Below are 16,041 nucleotides of genomic sequence, written 5' to 3' on the forward strand. Positions count from 1 at the left end.
TCAGTTTGCACTCAGGTCACATTGTCAATTTTCTAGAATTAGCTAGTAATTTTTTTAAATGAAAGCAAAGATACTGGAGCAGATTCCTGTTGCAAGTGGTGAATTCTGGAGTTAAGTGGCTCTGGTTACAACCATTTCTATTATGCACTATATGGTATATAATAAAGTTTGTGTGGTTGCAGTCTGTACTCATGCTTTTATGCTCAATTTCCACATGCAGGATAGCTCAAAGGTAGATGGTTCTTTTATTGTGTTACTACTACTAATAGAAGTGAGTGAAGTGTAGCAGGAGGAGGGTCTTTTCTCATTTTTGAGATCAGATTGTTCTTTCTACTAGATGATTGTGTATTGCTATAACAATTATATTTAATATTTTTCCATATGTAAACATAAAAAGGGGAGATGGGGGCAAGTATTACATTTTCCTTTCATATTTTGCCTACCTGTCCAGCTTAATAATAGTGACAATTTACTTATTATTCTCTGAGACTGAATGCTTTCCAGGAAGATTTGATTTTTAATTTGTTTTGTTTTTTGTTTTTATATCATTGCTGTAGGATGAGTTAATACATAAAAAGGTAAATAAACCCAGTCATGCAGGGCAAATATTAAATAAGCATAAATAAACATAAGCCGTTTCCACCCTATGAATGACATTTTAAAGTAGGAACTTGTTTTTCTAAATCTGTCTGTCTATCTCTCAGAGTTCTCAGTCTAATGTTTTGTTGGATTTAGTGTTTACCTTTATAGGTATTTGAATATTTCCCTAGTCAAATTTCTCAACTAGACTTGTAACTTAAAGATAATGCAGGCTTCTTTCTGTCAAGTCATCTGTTACATATTTTATGAGTGCTAAAGAACCTTCTTAGATGTTTGTTTTTGCTCACCCTGGAGCTCTTTGCATGAGTAAGGATCGCATCTATGTTTATAATGCCACTTTCAGAAAATATTCCTACCAATTTTATTTCTCAGAATTAGCATAGATCAATTAAAAGAAAAAAAACTTTAATTGACTGTAATGATGCACTTGATTTTTGCTGAGGTGCAAAAAGCATTTCCCCCCTCTTCCAGGTAAAATTTAGTGCTTGTGTAATATGCTAGAATGACATCACTATACCTCGAAGTCTGTGCTTTACATAGTAGGTGCAGGTGAGCAGTGGAAGTTCCCAGTACTGTCCTACCAGTCTGCCTCCACTCAGTTCTGGGAGGACCACTAATGATTGAGAGTAATGGAATATTCATGGCCTATGCAGTCCTTGGCCGCTCTGCTAAAACAGCTAACAAGGCCATTTTGCTCTGGCAATAATGATTTTTAGCGAGGTTGGCATCTGTGGTACTTCAGGGAGTTTCTAGCTTTTTGGGGTGCTAGAAAAAGTCTGACTTTAGCCTCATACTTTACCATGCATCAAGGCACAGTACTTCAGAGTTTAATAGACACCATGTTGTGGCATGGTGCTTGCTTACTTGACAGTGTCTTTTTAAGGTTGCACGGTTTTTCCTTGACATGCTTGGATTTATCACAAAAGATGTATTTAATCCACTGTTTGTGCCACTCATTGTATATCATCATACAACCCTGTATTTAGAAGATTTTTTTTTTCCTGCAAGTGCCAGATTTAGCAAAAGTATCTGGCTTCTGTGCCACACAAGCCAACTTTTTTTCCAGTGTCTTCAGCCATATGGGTTAGCTAGATGCATTATTTTTTGCTGAATTGGGCCATAAGTGCATAGAATGTTTCGGCAATAAATTCTAAATGACTTTTTCTTAAGTTTGACAGTTGAATATCTTAAAACATTCAGACTCGTTCATAGTAGAGAGATTGACTTGAAAACTCATCCTTCTGATCTGGTTTATTATATTCTAGTCTAGAAGCTCCCTCCCACTCTTACAAGAATGTGGAATAGTTACTGTTCTCAATCATGGACTAGATGCTGCCCTGGGATTTCTTGAAATGAGCTTCATACTGGTCCTCATAGTGGGCTAAGTACCTCTCCCCTCTTCTCACTGTAATAATGAGCTGGTTACTGCTGTACTATCTGAAGTACCTGTTTTGCAATTTTAGCTAAACAAGAACTTTTCTACATGGTCAGTGAAAGCATGAGCCATTCAGTGTGGTTCTACTCTGAAAAGAGACTGTAAAAATGATATTGTGAGATTCCATGTTTGTGTGTGCTCAGTTTACAAGTAGCAGTATGTTTTGTTATGTTTTTAAATTGCCTGCTAATGTTTTATTACCAGTCAAAAAGATTCTGCAGGCCAGATTCTGTCCTCAGCTCTTCACAACTGTGTTTTCTTCATTGAGGTAGTACAGCTATAAAATAGGCTAGAATTTGACTTTCAACTGGAATTTAGTTAACTATTTTTAATTTATGTGTAATAAGGAAATTAGAATCCAGATTGCTTTGTTGGCTGTCTAGTCCATTCAGGGAAAACTTATTTTTGTCTTTAAAGTTAGCATATATGGCTGAATATAATCAGGGATCAGAATTAATTACTAAGAAATTGCTATTTCTACATAGTTACTTTCCAGAATAGAAATATACTTTAAATTTGTATTAATTTCCAAGGTTTGATGGTTTTTGTAACCTTTTGTTTTGGAGGAAAAGGTTAGAAGATAGAACCTGCCTCTATTTCTCAATGCATTTTATGTTGTCCCTCTATGTAGATTATAATCTCCTTGGTGAAGTCCCAGATTGTTTTGTGTCTTGTACAGCACTAAACTCAATGTCTTTCAATAAATAACCTTTTTCAAGTGCATTTTTTAAAGTTGCCTTTGGTTTGTAAAAAATTAAAACAAACTGTGGGCTCTTAACCAGGAAGATGTTGTTTTTTTTTATTTGAATTCATATCTGAGAAATTTTGGGGGATAAACTCTCTAAAATGTAAATAACTGGTGCTATGCCTTAATTTATAGGTTAACTGATCATCTGATATGTTTAATCCATTCCAGAATTAACTAGTTGTGAAATCTGCCATGAAGTAAACTACATTTTAAAGCATTTTGAAAGCCCCTCTCAAAAAGGAGGTAGATTCTGTTGGACGGCTTGCTGAAACAGATAATCTGTTCTAAGAGGATGAGTAATATTGCAATTTGTTTGCATTTGATTACGAATTGTAACCAACGTTTGTTCCATTTGTTCACTTGGCATAAAGGGAGCTGTGAAAAGCATGCAACCATGTTTATCATACCCCACTTAATAGCCTTTGTGTGGAGCTATGCAAAAGTTAAGGGTGAGGTTTTGGGAAATAAAAGAGAATTACCAGTTTAAAAGTTTCCAGGAAAGCTTGGCTCATGATAGTGAGTGAACCTCTGGAATCTTTTTTTATAAGCCACCCTCCCCATCCCCCCATATAACAAACTGCTTTGGGATTGTTGCTTTTCCTTATTCTTTAGGGGTTTGAAGTTGCTTAATAAGTATTTAAAAGTGGTTAAATTAAGACTTGTAGGTTGGGAGGTATTGAGCACATGTAGTTTTGCAGAAACGTCTTAGGTATATATGTTTAATGTTAAGAAAATTGTTCTAATTCACTTAATACACTAAAATTTAGAGCATCACCTGGGTGTTTCCTTGCAAAGCAATTTTCTATAATTTTTTTAAATCTTATTTTATTGTACACTGTCAACGGTGTAGAAATACACTATGCGATTTATGGTACTGAGCTCGGGTGAAGTGGGTGGATCTTGCTAGGAAGAAAGGATAGTGCATGATGTCATCTCCTCCTTCCTTTCAGTATAAGATTCTACTACAGCTTTGAGCAGCTGGCAAGGCTGCGCAGCTATTTAATGGAACATGCTGCTGAGCGCTGATTTGCCTTTGTTTTTTTTTCTGTGATACTGTTTCATGAAATAATTTGCCTTCCTATTTCGATCTACAGCACAAGCTAGAGAGAGCAGAAAGTGATAGTGAGACTGGGGCAAAAACGCACGTTTGTTTCACAGTTAATTGAGAGCTGCCTTCAGTGGTAATGTGCAGATGTTGAAATCTATATGAACAGCTGAAGGATTTAAAAAAAAAAAAGCTGCATTGTGCTGTAGCCGAGTTGGTGCATGTTGTGGAAGTAAGAAGTGTCATAACAGAGGCCGAACTTGGAACTGGCATTTGCAAAGAAGTTGAAAAGAAGAAAAGCTTTATACACAAAATTGCTGCTGGGGTTGCTGATCTTGCTTTTTTTTTTTTTTGGTGAAAGTTATCAGTGTCTGAGAGTCCATAAGGAAAATATAGTTGCATCTTCATTGATGGGAGTGGAGCGAATTTCACTGCATGGTGAAGACTGGGAAATGATCAGGACAGAGACAGAAGACTTGGAGGGTACTGTAAGAATATACATTTATTTAACTGATTATTTTTACCATACAGATGTTAAAGAAATAGGAAAGTGGCACTCAGAGAATATGGTACAAGAAAAGTGTTTTGGAGAGCTAGCTGTTTTGTAAGCTAGATACGCAGAATGATGTGTTAACGTGTCCGTATTGCGAGCCCCAAATGTTCAAAAAAACGTGAGTCAGGCTCCAAAAAATTACAATTGACTTAAAAATAATGTTTTTTTTTAAATTACATTTGGGATGTTTTTATTTGCTTTGTGGTGTTCTAGCCTTTGGGGGTACAGGTTTTCATGCTTTTATCCACATCCATGAGGGCTAGAAACATACTTTAAGAATGAAAGCTGAGATTTTCATGTATTCACATAACTCCAGGGAGCTGGGGGTTTAAAAATAGCACCAATTATTGCAAGATGCAATAAAATCACGAGTTGGGAGCACTGAAATATTTTATTCAAATCTAGTAATGATTGTAACAAAGATGCAGTTTAGAGAACTTTATCATTAGAGAGGTTTGAAAATGTTCCCTTTTCACTATGGATTATAATTGAGAAACATCTGTATTACCAGGGTAAATGAGAGAGCACCTATTTTACAGTGAAATAGTTTGATCTTGTCCAAGCACTGCCCAATTCCACTGGTGAATTTTTCAGTTATATCAAAGATCCTAGTTAAAGGATTTGAAATTAACAAGAGATCACTTGACCTGATTTCTTAAATCTCAGTAACCTTTTGTGGAGTAAATTTTGTGTAGCAGTTTATGTATAGTTTCACCATTTGTAGGGTTGTATGATTATTTTTTTTAATAATTATTGCTATAGTTCTTTGTGGACAATACAAGAAAACCAATAGGTTGTTTATTTGTGTATATAAAATAGATTGAATTATCCTAGGACAGTAACCTGCATACTGAGAATCAGGCTAATGAAAAAATGTAAATAATAGAAATTTTGGAACTGAGTAAAATTGTTGTAGAAAAGACTCACTTCATCGGATGCTGTAGCTCACGAAAGCTTATGCTCAAATAAATTTGTTAGTCTCTAAGGTGCCACAAGTACTCCTTTTCTTTTTGTGAATACAGATTAACACGGCTGCTACTCTGAAACCTGTCAGTATTTGCCTAGTATGTTAATTCTTAACATACACATTAGGGGCTTGTCTTCACTTAAAATACTGCAGTGGCTCCACTGTAGCACTTCAGTTGAAAACATTACCTACGCTGACAGGAGGGGTTCTTCCATCAACATAGGTATTCCACCTCCCCAAGAGAGGGTAGGTAGGTTGATGGGAGAATCATAGAATATCAGGGTTGGAAGGGACCTCAGGAGGTCATCTAGTCCAACCCCCTGCTCAAAGCAGGACCAATCCCCAATTAAATCATCCCAGCCAGGGCTTTGTCAAGCCTGACCTTAAAAACTTCTAAGGAAGGAGATTCCACCACCTCCCTAGGTAACGCATTCCAGTGTTTCACCACCCTCGTAGTGAAAAAGTTTTTCCTAATATCCAACCTAAACCTCCCCACTGCAACTTGAGACCATTACTCCTTGTCCTGTCCTCTTCTACCACTGAGAATAGTCTGGAACCATCCTCTCTGGAACCACATCTCAGGTAGTTGAAAGCAGCTATCAAATGCCCCCTCATTCTTCTCTTCTGCAGACTAAACAATCCCAGTTCCCTCAGCCTCTCCTCATAAGTCATGTGTTCCAGACCCCTAATCATTTTTGTTGCCCTTCGCTGGACTCTCTCCAATTTATCCACATCCTTCTTGTAGTGTGGGGCCCAAAACTGGACACAGTGCTCCAGATGAGGCCTCACCAATGTCGAATAGAGGGGAACGATCACGTCCCTATTGACCTAGTCTCCTTTTGACCTAGTACTCTCTACGCCCGGGGGTTAGGTCATTTTAAACATGTGCTTTGAATAGGAATGGACTGTGGAATAAGGCCCAAATAGATTTGTAAAGGTTGTTGTACTGCCAAGAGGGTGAGCTGAAGATCGTTTAGAAAGATTCTTCAAAACACAATAGAGAACATTCATTTTTATAAAGATCCTTCACTCTGACTATAGATGAGAGGTACTGTTATCAAAAAGCAGATTCTACTTTAGTTACCAGCAGCTGTTCAATTAGTCAGAGGGTTGAAATTCACATTGCAGAAATAAACAAAATTAAAATTCCATTAAGTCATTACTTCATTGAAAAACTACATGTGGCACCAACCTTATAGTACAAAAATATAATGTTGAATATGTAAGATTTATTTTAAACCCTTTACTTTTTCAGGCAATAAGTAGTATGGATTTGTGTGGAGTCCATGATTCTGAAGTAAAATGACAGTAGACATTTATAAGATAATAGGGAAGTATCCTTTCAGACTACTGATTTTACCACTGAGTCAGAAATATTTCTGAAGTGTGATTATGGAAACCATTAAATGGGAGATATTTTCTGGAACTACTGTAGCTTCCTTCACAATGCATTCTTCCTTTCAGTCTGTGTGAGCTCTTTTATTAGACCCACTTTGTCCTGCCCTGGAGGTGAAGATAAAGGAAAGGTGTATATATAGTTGTCTTTAACTTTAAAATAAGTATCTCCACTCTCCACCCATGGCTGGGATCTCTCTTCCCACTTTTGAAGTCATCTGCTGGAGAGGTTCATACAGAGGACTCTGTCTTATTTCATTCTTTGAGGTTCACAGGTCTCAATTCTTAAATGTTTATGCAAGGAGTTTTTCCTCCATAATTTTTTTTATCCTCTGTGGAACTGAACATCCGTATCAGACACTGGGATAAACCTTCTTCATTACAATTATATATCGCCTAAACTATATTAAAAGAACATTAAGGTTATAAAGTCAAGCACTCAAAAGTTAGAAAACATCAAAATTTTTTTCCATTGAATGCATCCAATGAAGTGAGTTGTAGCTCACAAAAGCTTATGCTCAAATAAATTTGTTAGTCTCTAAGGTGCCACAAGTACTCCTTTTCTTTTATCAAAATTAAGGTGGCCATGCAACTTAATTCACCCCCTTGTGTGTGTATATATTGTAAATCTAAAATGACATGATCATATTCAGTTTTTTCCACAGGACCTCTGCCTCATTAAGTATACGAGATGGGCAGTGTTCACTGAATGAGCAGCTATTTAATATTTTATGTTATCCTCATCATTCCGTGTTTGTGGTCCCATGCGTTATTCACTGCACACCGTCCAAATCCTGCCTGCACTGAATAAAGAATTATTAATTTTCTCTTTGGCTTTTTTTATGCATCTTACTTCACTGCAAACGTTAATGATTTCATCATCTCTACACCCTGGTGGGGCAAGATGATTGTGTTATCCTCCTTTTACGTAGGCAAATGGAGGCACAGAGATTAAAACCAACATTGATTCAAATTGGGCACCCAAAATTAGTTAACACTTTTGATATTTTGGCCCTGATTTTTCAGAGTACTTGGGATTTACAGCACTTACATGTTTTAGAGCAGAGCTCCCACTGATCTCTATTGCATTTGTGATTTCTCAGAACTTCTGAGGTCTGATTTGCATGTATCTCTCACGCTAATACCGAGAAAATGAGGAAGACACAGTGGCCACTTGAGCACATTTTGGTTTGTGACTTGCCCAACATCACACAGGAACTCTGGGAGAGGCAAGGATAGAAACCAGTAATCTCTGATGGCATTCAAACTACCCTGATCACAAAACCAGCCTTTCTCCTCCTGCAATCCCCTGCCTCATTCATCACACACCTTCCAATTTAGAGTTTGAGTCAGGAGTCCTATAGATAAGTGACATTCACTACACAATCCTGATTCATTCCCAGAGCACCATCCATCCTGTGCACTTTTTGAAGCAGGGAAAAAAAGTTTGTGATTGTCTGATTAAAGATTGTATCACAATTTATATGTGCAGGGAGGCTGAATTAATATTGCACAGCCAATCCAAAAAGCTTCTGACTTTTTTTTGAAAAGTGAGAGAGTGTAATACTTTGACTTCCCCTCAGTGGGGGAAAAATAGTGAGAGTAGACTTTTTTCTTCTGCTTCCTCTTACTTTTTGTCCACTGGAAAAAGTGTAGGATAGGAAGTGAAATGGTAGGGCTTTTTCCAGTTTGCTTTTTTTAAATTTTTTTTTAAACATACATGCATCCTCCTTTCTCTTCTCCTGCCCCCCCGCCCACCCCACGGGGAAAACTTTTATCAAACTATTACGAATATGGTTAAAAAACTGAAGAAAATCAAAACATTTGCGCAAACATTTTCACATATAAAAAAAGACCAGTTTTGTACACCTCTACTGGAGACCAATTTGGAACAGGCCAAGACAGAGTGGTCAGTCTCTCTCGGGGCAGGAAAAAGGGCTTCTTACAGTAAAGCCCATGGCTGCTCACTGGGAGGCTATAGAAACTTTTAGTTACAGTTTTCAGGGGGTGATTCCATCACCCTTTGCTAACTAGATCCTTGCTGATCAGCCAGTGTTAGGAACTCAGGATTTTTTTGTGCTCTCTTCATGCTCAGGGCAGATAGCATGTTCTTTCGTCTCTTGAGCCCTACTACCATGACCCTACTCTCATCAGCACTCCCTCTGCAGATTTGGTGGGCTTTGGGAGGGGGAAGGGTGAGGGGGCTGTGCTGTTGGGCAGCGTGTTAGACTTCAGTACTCTGCCTGTTCAGGGTGATGGGGGCTAAAGAAGTGATCAGAAAAATCTATGCTGGAACGCCACAGCACTCAGCAGTGGGAAACCCATTGGTCCAGATGAATGCTTTGTTGTACAAACCTGATTGATTTACATGTATGGAAAATCTCTTCTCAGTCCCTTACTATGGGCAAAGTTGGTGCAGATGTTACTGCTGTTATCAGTGATGTTGCTAGCTGTGCTGTGAAACAGTCTAAAAATGTAACTCTTTTGAGGGATGATATTATGACCTTTAAATTATGCTCACAAGTTTTTATGTATTTCTAGTCAGTTACGTGCACTATTTGCAGGGTTTTGGATTCTGTGTGATATCTCAGTGGTTAGACTCAATGCCATATCTCATTTCTTCCATATCTCACTTCACTCTCAAAGCTGTGTTTGAAAGCAGTGAAATAGGTGTTTTTAAATAAAACCAAATGCAAGTCCAACATGGATTAGTTGGAGTAGTATTTTAAAGTACTGAGAAAGAGATGTGCTATATGTTTTGTGTTTTTTTTAAAGTTAAGCAAGTAATGAGTATACTAGACTGAAATCCCGCAAACAAACACAAATTTCACTGAAAGTAAGAATAAACGGACCCATTGAGGGTTCTCCTGACAAATTATGAGTAACACAAGCATTTAAACACTTTTTTTATGGTTTGACATGGTTTGGGTCCTGCAATGGAATTTCAGCCTTAGTACATACTGTTGAGGGTGCATAATTCTATATATTCTTAGGGTCCCAAAGTGATTGATGTGTTACTCTTGCTGTTATATTTTTAAAGGTCAAATATTTTAGTCATTTGTTTACCTCATCAATGGGACTATTGTGTTCATATGGAGCATTTTTTCAAGAGACAATGCTGAAGTCTTCAAGAGGAATTAATATGGCAAAAATGTATTTGCTGCTTATATTAGCATACATTGTGTTAGATTTGGAATACAGAAAATACCATACTGTTGTCCTTCCATACCCCCCCCCCAATCATTAATTACTTTTAAAAGGCCTAATCCTGCCTCTCTACAAGGGGATCAACTAGATGAACTCTTGAGATCCCTTTGTTTCTGTGATTTTTACATAGGCAGTCTTTCTGGTTACATTTTCACAGCAGGACACTGGATTTTATGTGCATTGCTTTAATTGATGTTAATAATAGTAATTCTTCTTTGAGTGCTGGTCCCTATGTATATTCCATTGTGGAGTATGCACGTGCCCAAAGCTGGAGAATTTTGAAAGCAGCGTCCTGTGGTCTGCACATGTGTGCTTGTTCACCTCGTGCCTCCAACTGAGGAGATAAAAGGTGGGGTAGACTGACCACATTTCTAGTTCCTTCTCACCGCCAGATAGTCCAGGTAGGAACCTTCAGTGTCCAAAGCGTTGGCTTTCTTCCTTTATCTGTGAACATATATTTAGGTCTGTGTAAATAGTTTGTAAAAGTTTTTGAGTTAAAATTTTTTTATCTAATTGTTTTTTAGTGTTTTATAGTTAGCCTCCTCGGCATGGGGAGCCCTCCCTCATTCCCACTACATGCCCCGTTTTGGGGACTATGCCCAGGACTTTGGGCTTCAAGTTTGTGTTTACTACTTGAGATCCTTCTTGGTCAGCAATGACCACCGGTGCTGCCTGTATCGCCTCAGGGATTCCCACGTGTGGTAAGGGGCAGTATCTGCTATTTGTTCCCTGGTAGTATCTGGGAAGGGTGGGAACTTCACCTTAGGAAACACCTAATGGAATAGGCCTTGAGGTTGCAATCAGACCTGGGCTGGGAGACTTCCATGACTCAGCAAGGATTGTGCCATCCCAAAAGGTCCAACTCAGGAGCAAGAGACAGTACCTCCACAGATCCCTCGGTAGCGTCTGGTCTGGAGAGCAAGGAACATGCTCATAAGCATGAGACTAAATCTTCCTCCAAATCATACTTTGTAGAATATGGATTCAAGCCCTGCCTAAATTGAACAAGTCTCTAACATCAGACATAGTATGTTCTAAGTCTCAGCTGCGTGATAAAAAAGCTCACAAGTCTAGGGCTCCACCAGCACTGGATATCAATTCGCCAGCACATGTGCTTCTAGTTCAGGGGTCGGCAACCTTTCAGAAGTGGTGTGCCGAGTCCTCATTTATTCACTCTAATTTAAGGTTTCGCTTGCCAGTAATATGTTTTAACATTTTTAGAAGGTCTCTTTCTATAAGTTTATAATCTATAACTAAACTATTGTATGTAAAGTAAATAAGGTTTTTAAAATGTTTAAGAAGCTTCATTTAAAATTAAATTAAAGTGCAGAGCCCCCCAGACCGGTGGCCAGGATCCGGGCAGCATGAGTGCCACTGGCAATCAGCTCACGTGCTGCCTTTGGCATGCATGCCACAGGTTTCCTACCCCTGTTCTAGTTCATCCCAAACACAAACCTTGGGATCTGCCATCACCAACGAAGACCGATCACTGAGAGCCTCTGTTATCCCCAGTATTGTCTTTGTCTTCAGTGGCTGTTGCTCACAGGCTGTCTCGACTGAGGGTTGGGTGGACAGAATCCCTCTCACTTCAGGAAGAGCCAAGACATGTGCTCTACCTGAGGACATCTTCGCTGTCCCAGATCTGGAGTTCTTACTCAGTTGGATCCCTCCCTCTACCAGGAGAGCCAGCCTTTGGGAGGAGTCTGTCTCCCATTCTACTCCCCTCCAATGGCATTGTCAATGTCGCTACTGGACCCAGAATCAGTTTTCTCCTTATTGGGAGGTTTTGAACTGCCCAATGAACCATTACTACCTCCTCCAAGACACACCTTCCTGGTCAGAAGGCCTGAACCAGCTTGGGACCAACCTACACCTCGGTACCTTGGAACTGTTGGTCCCCACGGAATGGGGACCTCCACAACCACCATTCAGTTCATTCTGTTGGCCATATTGGGGGCCATGGAACCAGTTCCATCCTCAAAGTTGGTCCAGTCTGCTAGGGAGTTGCCCATTCCCATGCATTTAAGAGAGTAACTGGAACTGCTCCTTGATCCAACTGAGGAGGAGAAGGAATACACGCTGGATCCAGTGGTTTCATTAGAACCGATGATGTTGCCATCTTTGTCTCCAGATAAGACATTGACTCCAGTATCTCCACCCATGCTCCTCCACCCCCCCCATGACGACAAGCAATTCCAAGAATGTCTTAGCAGAATTTGCAGGGGAACTGCAGATTCCTCTTGAAGAGATTCAGGATCCTCATCACAAGCTCCTGGACATACTTCAGTCTAATAGCGCTCCCTGTTAACGAAGCCATCCTGGAGCCAGCTAGAGCATTCTGGCATACTGCAGCTTACCTGTGCCCGTACCCATAAGAGGGCAGAGAATTGGTACTATGTCCTAGCCAAAGGGGTGGGATTTCTGTTGTCTCACCCTGTCACTAACTCTTTAGTGGTCCAGGCTGTCATGGAAAGCTCTAGCCAACAATACTCTCTATCTACCATGACTGATAAGGAGGGCAAGTGTCTCGATTTATTGGGAAGGGAAGATCTTTTCTTCTAATTTCTAGTTCAGAATAGCCAACTATGTATGACTTCCTGAACTATTCAAAATTCATGGTGGGCTCCAACCACTTTCAATATAGAGTATTCCCTTTTGGCATTGTTACTATGCCCCAAGTCTTTATCCAGGTGTTCTCTGCAGTAGCAGCTTCTATCCGATTCTGTGGTTTCATCATTTTCCCCTACATTAATGATTGGTCATCTGGTCATACCAAGAGGCCTATGCATCGACTTTGACAATGGTGCAACTCCTCTCTTTTTTGGGGATCAGCATAAATGCTGAAAAATCCATCCTTACCCCGACACAGGCTTTAAACTTCATGGGGGAGTCTTTAAATTCACTCATGGCAAGGGCTTACCTACTGACGGAAAGGTTTCAGAGTATGAACAATCTCCGAGATCAGGTCATAAGCAGCCCCAGAGTACCTGTCAACATTTGTCTCTCTCTCCTCAGTCATATGGCTCCATGCACTTACGTCATGCCATTCCAAGACGCCACCTTCATTGCCTACAAGTGTGGCTTCAAACAGTGTACTTGCCAAACTGGCAGTCCATGAAAACACTAGTGACTGTTCCTGCCAAAGAGGTATCATCCCTGTTAGGGTGGAAGAATCTCCATGTGTCAACATTCCCTTTCTCACCTCTGCTTCAGACAGTGTTGGGTTGGGGAGCTCACAAGGACAACCATACAGCACAGGGCATCTGGACATCGGAGTTGGGAGCAGTTTGAAGGGTTTGTGAAACCTTTTCTCCCATTCATTCAAGGTCCCCCTGTCCTCATAATGTCAGACAACATCATGACTATCTCTTACATCAGCAAACAGGGAGGAGCGAGATCTGTCCCCCTGTGTGCAGAAGCAGTCAGTCAGTAGAACTGGTGAATTGGCAATCAATTGCTCTGTTGGCAGACAATCTCCTAGGAAACCAGAATGTGCTAGTCGACTCAGCAGACACTTCTCTGTCTATTAAAAGTGGGAACTACACAGTGAACTGTTTTTGCTCTCTGGGGGACCCACTACCACTGTTTGCCTCCCAAACAAGCAGGAAATGCTACATACACTGTTTCAGAGGAGCCCTAGGTTGCCACGCACAGAGCCACACTCTACTTTTTACATAGTCAGCCCACCTGAACTGTATCTTCCCTCCACTCCCACTCCTGCCTCAAGTTTTACACAAGACTTGGCAGGACAGAACACTAATCATTCTCATTGCTCCCGTACAGTTTTGGTTCCTCAACCTCCTATGCATGTCATCTTGAACATAGATTGTTATTCAATGTTTCCCAATCTCCTGACCCAGGAAAATGCCAAGATCAAGCATCCTAACCCACAGCCGCTTCATCTCAGAGCTTGGTTTTTGGATGGGCATTGTCCTTTGACCGATCATGTTCTGAAGCTGTACAGAACCTCCTTTCTAATAGTATGATGGATTCCACTAGAAAATGTTACCTAGCCAAGTGATTCGTTTTTCTCTGTTGGCTCATCAAAGACGTATACCCCCAGAAGCTGCTGATATTCCTCTCTCTTGATTATATTCTTTCCTTAAAGACAGCAGTTTTGTCTGTCAGTGTCTTATGGGTCCATTTGGCAGCAGTCAGTGCATACCATCCACCTTCACAGGGCTATTCAGTCTTCACACACCCACCAACTGACAGATTCTGATTATGCCTTTCCAGAATTTTTCCACCTCTGAAAAAGCTTGCTCCTCAATGGGACTTGAGTCTTGTTATCTCTGTATTCACTGAGCCTCCTTTTGAATCGTTAGCTTCTTGCTCCATGTCTCTCCTATCCACATTCCTCGTAGCCATCGCCTCAGAAAGGTTGTTGAGCTTGGAGTGCTGATGGCAGATCCTCCTTAAGCTATATTCCATAAGGACAAAGTTTCATTAAGTTAATGCCCTAAATTCACCCCCAAAATAGTCTGTTCCACCTGAACCAGTCAGTTCACTTACCTGTGTTCTTCTTCAAACCACATGCATCCTCAGAAGAAAGGCGGTTCCATTCCCTCAGTGTTTGGTTAGCCTTGACCTTTTTACCTGCGGAGAATGACAACAAACAGTCTGGGAGATTTTCTGATTGGTTTTGAAGTGGAAAGAGTCAGGGGTCAGGCTCTATCCTCTCAAAGAATTTCAAATTGGATCTCTGGCTGTATTTTGCTCTCAGCTGTCTAATTTCCCCACTTCTCATAGATAAGAACTCGTTCCACAAGAGCTCAAGCAATGTATATGGCATTAAGTTACTGCAATCTTTATGTATAGAAAGCTCAAATTGATATTACTGTGTCCTGATATTTCAATGCAGGGTGGAGGTGGGCAATTTTCTACCCAAACCCTGCTGTGGTAGACTTGAGGTAGAATTGAGCAGTCTTGGTCTCGTTGTGGGGCACAGATCACTTGTAGGTTTAAACTAGGGTAAATGGTGGATTCTCTGAAATTTGAAGTGTTTTAATCCAGGGCCCCGCTGCCGCGGGGGAGAGGAAGTGACTTCCATGACCTCAGTGAATGATTCACAGCCTTACTTATGAGGTGCTTGAGTTTGAAACAGTAAGAGATGAAAATAATAAATACAAGTATATAAAAATATGTTGTGCAAATATAATTGATACCTGCTTGGCTCAGCTGTAATAAGCAGAAGTTTGAAATCCAAATGGTGCCATCAGTCATCTAGAAAAGGTGGATAGAAGTATAATTATTTTATTTTGAAGTTCCTTTTGTTAAAAGCTTTTCATTTTTATTACGTTAGTTATAATTGTGGGAATCCTGACCCCAAGCAGTTATAGTGAATACTACCAGAATAGGAACTTTTTGTATTAAGCTTGTTGCTTTCATTATGCCTGTTTTCTTACACAATGAAAACAGTCATCATGGACCCAAATGAAAGCTTTTGTGCATGTGAATGAATCATCAGCAGTGAGTTACAAGGAAACAATTCCTTCAGGGGAATGCTAGGTAACTTTATATATCACCAGAGTAAAATTTGGTTGCTCTGTCTCACCAGAACCTCGAGATGGAATTAATTCTGTGTAGCCCTCTGCAGATGCTTTGTAGCTTAGCGTCGAAGGCTATTTTTAAAGTTTTGTGAAGCCTTCTAAATAACCAAAACTTATGTCAGTGCAGCAACTGTTAGAAATCACTAGAACTGTCGAGCAAAAAGACGATACAGTATGGATTGTATTAAAATTAATTCATTGCCTTGTGCTGGCAATATTAGCTGAGAATTAATGCAATACTTTTTCCTCTCTGGAGTCTTAGTGGAATTATATAAATGTTTAAAAGTTCTATTGTGGTTAGTTAGCATTTGGAATTCACTGTTAAATTATTCAAATTCATATCTGCAGATGATGCAATATTCATGGCTGAGATTTCTTTTCCTCCTGGCTGATCACCTGACTTATGCGTTGTAATCAAATAGTTATTGGAAGAAGTAAAACAACTTTTGTCACTCACATCAGTTTTTTTAACTAAAAAAAACCCCAACCACCTACCACTTAGACCATAATATTTGTACTTTACAATTTATATTAAGAAATCA

General features: G+C 39.7%; 1 protein-coding gene across 12 annotated transcripts in view; it reads left to right on the forward strand.

The window, feature by feature from the left end:
* Positions 1-16,041, forward strand: part of MYO9A (myosin IXA) — a 469,743-nt gene that overhangs the window by 62,001 nt on the left and 391,701 nt on the right. For 9 of the 12 annotated variants that reach the window (XM_048865604.2, XM_048865610.2, XM_048865614.2 and 6 more), the window contains one exon: positions 4,190-4,311. The exons of the other annotated variants lie outside the window; for them this stretch is intronic. The gene's annotated coding sequence lies outside the window, so the exon portion shown is untranslated. The remainder of the gene's footprint in view (positions 1-4,189; positions 4,312-16,041) is intronic. 12 annotated transcript variants of the gene reach the window in all.

Source organism: Caretta caretta, chromosome 10, assembly GCF_965140235.1.
Source record: "Caretta caretta isolate rCarCar2 chromosome 10, rCarCar1.hap1, whole genome shotgun sequence".
NCBI classification, from domain to species: domain Eukaryota; kingdom Metazoa; phylum Chordata; order Testudines; family Cheloniidae; genus Caretta; species Caretta caretta.